We start from the raw sequence: 7,241 nt of genomic DNA, 5'->3' as shown, positions 1-7,241 counted from the left end.
ATACTGTGCAAGCTCTGGTCAGTGATCCATCCTCAAGACCCAGTAAGCCAGAGGATTTTCGGTGGGAAAGGTGTCCAAGTCTGACCTTGCCCCTAGGTATTCCTGCACCATGTAAATCAGACGCTGGCGATGGTTGCTGGAACCGATCATACCTTGGGGCTGCGGACTAAAAAATTGTCTGAAAGCATCAGTCAGACAGCCACCTTCTCCACCGCTCCTTCTGACCGATGCCTCAGCAACACGTTGTCCAGGACCAGGAGTTTGTAACCTCCCAGTCTCTGGGAACGCGTAGCACAGACCTTTCTGCAAGGCCTCCCGGAGATGTCTCATCCTCTGCTCCCTCTGCGATGGCAAGATAAGGTCGGCAACCTTACCCTTGTACCGTGGATCAAGGAGAGTGGCCAGCCAGTAATGGTCCCTCTCCTTGATCCGAAGAATACGAGGATCCTTCCGCAGGCTTTGCAGGATCAGGGAGGCCATGCAGCGTAGGTTAGCTGAGGCATTCGGTCCGGAGTTCTCTGGGTCACTAAGGACAACATGATCCGCAGCTACCTCCTCCCAGCCACGTACAAGTCCACGTGTTTCTTGGGACTGTAAATCATCCCTACAAGACTGCTGTTGCTGCTGATGCTGAGTGCCAGCATCCACCTCCATGCTGACACAATCATCCTCCTCCTCCTCCTCCTCATCCTCTTCCTGTGTGATGGGTGGCACAGCAGGAACACTGTCTGGATAAAGGGGGCCTTGAGAGGCAAGGAAGTCATCCTCTTCCTGCCTCTGTTCTGCCTCAAGTGCCCTGTCCATTATTCCACGCAGCGTATGCTCCAAGAGGTGGACAAGAGGTACAGTGTCACTGATGCATGCACTGTCACTGCTCACCATCCTTGTGGCCTCCTCAAATGGTGACAGGACAGTGCATGCATCCCTGATCGTGCCCCACTGGCGTGGTGAGAAAAAACCGAGCTCCCCTGACCCTGTCCTGGTGCCGTAGTCGCACAGGTACTCATTGATGGCCCTCTGCTGCGTGTGCAGCCGCTGCAGCATGGCCAACGTTGAGTTCCACCTGGTGGGCATGTCACATATAAGGCGGTTCTTGGGCAGGTTCAACTCCTTTTGGAGCTCAGCCAGCCGAGCACAGGCATTAAATGATCGGCGGAAATGCACACAGACTTTCCTGGCCTGCTTCAGGACATCCTGTAAGCCCGGGTACCTGCCCAAGAACCGCTGCACCACCAGGTTAAGGACGTGAGCTACACAGGGCACATGGGTCAGTCGTCCCTGTCGGAGGGCGGAGAGGAGGTTGGTGCCATTGTCGCAAACCACCATTCCTGGCTTAAGCTGGCGTGGCGTCAACCACCTCTCGGCCTGCCCCTGCAGAGCTGACAAAACATCCGCCCCAGTGTGGCTCCTGTCCCCCAAACAAACCAGCGCAAGCACTGCATGGCATCGTTTTGCCTGCGTACTTGCGTAGCCCCTGGAACGCATATGGAGCACTGCTGGTTCTGAGGACATAGCACTGGAAGAGGCCATGGAGGAAGAAGAAGAGCAGGGGGTGGAGGAGAGAGGTGTGTCACAGCCAATAGTAGCATTTTGGAGGCGTGGTGGCGGAACAACCTCCAACACTACTGCACCTTGTCCTGCATCCTTCCCAGCTGCCATAAGAGTGACCCAATGGGCCGTGAAAGACAGGTAACGTTCCTGTCCATGCCTGCTGGACCATGAGTCAGCGGTAATATGCACCTTACCGCTGACCGCCCTGTCCAAGGACATTGCCTTCCACATGCCGGTAGAGAGCCGGAATCGCCTTCCATGAGAAAAAGTGGCGTTTGGGGACCTGCCACTGAGGAACCGCACATTGTACAAACTCACGGAAGGGGGCCGAGTCTACCAACTGAAAAGGCAGCAGTTGAAGTGCTAGCAATTTAGCCAAGCTAGCATTCAACCGCTGGGCATGTGGATGGCTGGGAGTGAACTTCTTTCGCCAGTCCAGCAGCTGGGGCAGGGACATTTGCCTGCTATAATCGGACGTGGGTGTACTGCTAACAGAGTGCCCGGAAGCACTTGGCTGTGACACACCTAATTCTACACCTTCATTCCTCTCAGAGCAGGTTTCAGAGAGGACTGAAGGTCTAGTGGGGTTGGATATGGCAGCTGATGAGGAGCAAGGAGAGGTCCGCTTTGTTCTTTGGTGTGGGTCTTTGAGGTACGCTTGCCAACGAGCTGCATGGCAGGTCAACATATGTCTGGTCAAGCATGTGGTGCCCAAGCGGCTGATGTTTTGGCCACGTGAGATACGCTTGAGACATATGTTGAAAATAGCAGCGGTGCGATCTGATGCACTCGTCTCAAAAAAGGCCCACACCAAAGAACTTTTAGAATAACGCGCAGAGGCAGCGCCCTGCACAGGCGGAGCTCTGCGGTGTGATTCAGTCGGTGTGCTGCCCCTAAGCTGGCCCCCGGAGGGCATCCTGCCTCGTTGGACATGTGCCTCCTCCTCCTCTCTCCTACCAGGCACCCACGTGGAGTCAGTGCCCTCATCATCCCCTCCCTCTTCATCACTGGAGCAAACCTGGCAGTATGCTGCAGCTTGTGGAACATGACTGCCAGATTGCTGTCCTTCTTGAGCACCCCCTCTCTCTGCGCTCACGCTACTGCCTTCCTCTAGCTGAGTATCATCATCAGAGCCTACAAAACACTGGACATCCTCCTGGAGCATGTACCCAACACTGCTCAAAGAGTTCAGGGGACTCCTCAGGAGGACGTGGTGGGTCTAGGGAAGGAGTCACTGATGATGACATTGAGAGGAGGGAAGACGATGCGTTGGCAGGTGCTTTGCCAGTACCCTGAGCCTGGGTGAGAGAGAATGAGGAGGATGAAGAGGGCTTGGTCATCCACTCTACCAAGTTGTTGGCATGTTGCGGCTCAACATGTCCAGCTGCCGAAAAGGACAAGCGTGTCCCATGGCCACGTGCTGATGATGACAATGCATCGCGTCCACGACCAGCACTGTTGTCTCTAGACACAGAGCCTGCTTGCCCTCTTTTATCGGCTCGCGCCTGTCTGCCTCTTGTGGCAGCACGCAGGTAAAGTCACCTGGTTGTATCCAGGATGGGAAATATGTGTGCCCTAGATTCAGGCTTTATGCAGACCTTTACAATTAGAGGGGAAGAGTTAATGAGCCCAGCTGAAGTAAGTGGGCTCATTAAGACCTCTACAAAAAACCCCAGCATGCTTAGGGAGATGCTCCATCCTGGAACCAGTTTTTGTGTGGTATAGACTGGGGAGTGTGACACCTGTTCTGTGCGGTGAGTTAATGCCTGTGTGGCAAACCTCTACAACAGGGACAGGAACAGGGACTGGGGCAGCACAAGGCTGCTCTCAGTTGTTAGACAGGGAATCTAAGTGTGTAGTTAGAGGTCAAGCTGACCAGGATTTATTTTCATGTTTTATTTTTGTTTGGCTGTTATATGTAGCACAAATAAACCGCATCTTTTGTTTTTTTGCACCTACAACGCTGTCTGCTGTGCCTGATTTTGTGTTGTGAACCCATCCAGGGGGTCACACACACCCGCTGCCGAGCTAACCCCTCACACTCTCCTTGCTGGCCTTCCAGACATGGTAATGGCCTGAAGGGAGTTGGGTAAAAATTGGGTAGTGTATATTGTGCTGGAGGCACACAACACCCACTAACTCCTGCAGATGCCTTTATTATAGAACACCAGCAATAAAGGTTAGATAAAGGGGTATACTGTACTGGAGGCACACAACACCCACTAAGCCCTGCAGATGGCTCTATTAGAGAACAGCAATAAAGGGTAGATACAGGTGTATATTGTGCTGGAGGCACACAACACCCACTAACTCCTGCAGATGCCTTTATTATAGAACACCAGCAATAAAGGTTAGATAAAGGGGTATACTGTACTGGAGGCACATAACACTCACTAAGCCCTGCAGATGGCTCTATTAGAGAACAGCAATAAAGGGTAGATACAGGTGTATATTGTGCTGGAGGCACACAACACCCACTAACTCCTGCAGATGCCTTTATTATAGAACACCAGCAATAAAGGGTAAATACAGATGTATACTGTGCTGTGCTGGAGGCACACACAACTTCCAATAACTCCTGCAGATGGCAGATGGCTCAAATAGAGAAGAGCTATGTAGGTGGATATAGCGGTGTGTACTGGGTACAGAGCACGCAGACAGCACGCACAAGCTCCTAACACTGACTGCAAGCTCTATTATAAAAGATAGATATATCGCTAGCTATATAGGTGAGGTGAATATAGCGGTGTATACTGCGGTCAGGGCATGCAGACAACAACCACTACAGAAGAGCAAGATCGAAAAATCGGCCGATAACAATCGGTGTATACTGTGTTGAAGGTACACAGAACACCCACTAACTGCTTCAGACGCCAACACACTACACAAGGCCGCCGCGCTGGCGGCCTTATATAGTGTGGGGCGTGTACTACACAGCCTGAGCTATGATTGGCCACAGGCATCCTGCCTGTGGCCAATCATGGCTCTTCTCGCTTCCGGCGCTGTGATTGGCCAAGCATGCGGGGTCACAGTGCATGCTTGACCAATCATGAGCCAGCAATGCACTGCGCCATCGCAGTGCATTTTGGGCCGTGAGCGCGAACGGCCCATAACGTTCGGGATTCGCCGAACGGGCGAACAGCCGATGTTCGAGTCGAACGTAGGTTCGACTCGAACACGAAGCTCATCCCTACTGACAATATATGAATCTTTGTTCTTAATATACAGTGCCATGAAAAAGTATGCATGCCCCTTGAAATTTTCTACATTTTGTCATTTTACAACTGTAGCCCTGGCTCCTGACGAGCATGCACTATATGTTTTTGAAAATTAATATTCCTGAAACCACTGTTGGGTTTTAGGGTTAATTTTACTAAATTATGATTTCAGTACCAGTCCAGCTGGGTTTCACTGGATTCTCCTTAGCTGCAGGTGTCGCTGTCACCGCATGCAAGTGGTAGAACGCAATTTAGCTGGGTGTATTGAGTGCCATGTTTTTCTCGGAACCAGCCCAGTGGGAGTGTTCTCCTGCTGTGCATTCTGGGAGGTGGTACTTAAGGTACGGACATCACGTGTTATTGGGTTCCGGGCCAGAGGAGTTTTCTGCCTGTTTGGTTCTAGTCCTCCTGACCAGCCCCCATGGCTCTCCTGGCCTGGGGTGCGGTTCCATGCATTTCCGAGTCTCTGGGCTGGATAGCCTGAGGCGAAGCAACTGCAGGGACAGGCCTGAATGGATGTCGAGGCCTGGTGATTCAAGGGTGGTCCGGTGCCGTCTCTTCTAAGGAGAGGCCCAGCAACTGGAGAACCATCCAGGAGAGGAATCTTAGGGAGAAGGCTCTGCACAAGGCTGGCTTCTCTGAAGTAGCCTGGAGGCTCAGTTGAAGAACACTTCATGGATCTACACTCATACGGTATCGCCAGACCGGTGTTCTGCCGTATAGTGTCCGGCCATCAAATAGTGTCCGGACCGTACTACGAAGCTTCGGAAAATCTCTGAAGCTGAACGGCGCCTGCGCCGTGAGTGGAGGTGGTAGCACCACCATCCAAGCGGACATAAGGTTATGAATATTAAAGGGCCCCTCGTGGGCGAGCTTCGCTCGCCACGCTTCGGGCTCGGCCTCGCTGCGCTCGGCTCTTTTTTATTCCTACTCTATGTCCACTTGGATAGTGGGGCTAGAACCTGGACTCACGGCGCAGGCGCCGTTCATCCTCGGCAATTTTCGGAATCTGTGTTGCTGTGTACTGCGCATGCGCAGTACACAGCGGACACTATCCGATGGAGGACGTTATTTGACAAGACATCGGCTGAGAGATACTGGTACCGTATGATAGCTCTATAAATTTGTCTATGTCCCTCAGTTACGCTCAAGTCTGTGGCAGAGACTTTTTCTCAAGTATTCTACGCTCAAGTCTGTGGCAGAGACTTTACTTAACACTCTACCGGCTGCTAGGCCTAGTGAGAGGAGGCCTATCAGGGGGCTATGAAAATCCAGCTGTGAAATGGTTATTCTCTGGATTTCTTCTATAAAGACTTTCCATTTTTGACAGTCCAGAGTACCTGAACTTTCTCCTAACCCTCTACCTTAACCTGAGAGATCTTCTTTCTATTTCAAATAAATAACCCTAAGGCCCCTTTCACACAGGACGGATCAGTAATGACACGCCCCGTGATGATCCGCTTGCTCAGCAGGGATGGCTCCGTTGTCCCCGCTGAGCTGGCGGATAACAGGGCGGTGTTGCCACATTGTGCAGGGACCGCCCTGTCAGCTCTCTGCTCTCCTCTATGGGGGATCGGAATAGGATTTTCCTCCGTCTGCAGAATCGGATGATATCGGGTGTCTGCAGATGTTCATCCGCAGACACCCACTATCGCATAGGGATGCATGTATGTCCGTATTTCATCCGCAAATGGATGGATGAAATACGGACATAATGTCCGCATGTGTGAAAGGGGCCAAAAGAAGATCCAGTGTCAGTTTCTGCATTTCTTTGGGCCATCTACCACGGGAAACCCCTAGACAGAGACGAGGTCAAGAAGGTAACGGTAAGCCCAATAGAACCAGCAGCTCCTTCGGGGGTCAGTGATATACAACCAAAAACGTAATTGTATTTTATTGGGATTTTGTGTGATAGACCAACACAAAGTAGGACATAATTGTGAAGTGGAAGGAAAATGATAAATGGTTTTCCAAATTTTTTACAAATAAATATCTGAAAAGTGTGGCATGCATTTGTTGTATTCAGCCCCCTTTACTCTGATACCCCTAGCTAAAATCTAGTGGAACCAATTGCCTTCAGAAGTCACCTAATTAGTAAATAGAGTCCACCTGTGTGTAATTTAATCTCAGTATAAATACAGCTGTTCTGTGAAGCCCTCAGAGGTTTGTTAGCAAACCTTAGTGAACAAACAGCATCATAAAGGCCAAGGAACACACCAGACAGGCCAGGGATAAAGTTTAAAGCATGGTTAGGTTATAAAAAAATATCCTAAGCTTTGAACATCTCTTGGAGCACTGTTCAATCCTTCATCGGAAAATGGAAAGAGCATGGCACAACTGCAAACCTACCAAGACATGGCTGTCCACCTAAACTGACAGGCCGGGCAAGGAGATCATTCGTCAGAGAAGCAGACAACAGGCCCACGGTAACTCTGGAAGAGCTGCAGAGATCCACAGCTCAGGTGGGAGAAT

Source organism: Lithobates pipiens, unplaced genomic scaffold (genome assembly GCF_037356315.1).
Source record: "Lithobates pipiens isolate NorthernLeopardFrog02 unplaced genomic scaffold, aLitPip1_a1.2 Scaffold_13, whole genome shotgun sequence".
Classification (NCBI taxonomy): domain Eukaryota; kingdom Metazoa; phylum Chordata; class Amphibia; order Anura; family Ranidae; genus Lithobates; species Lithobates pipiens.
Note: the sequence above shows the minus strand (reverse complement) of the source record.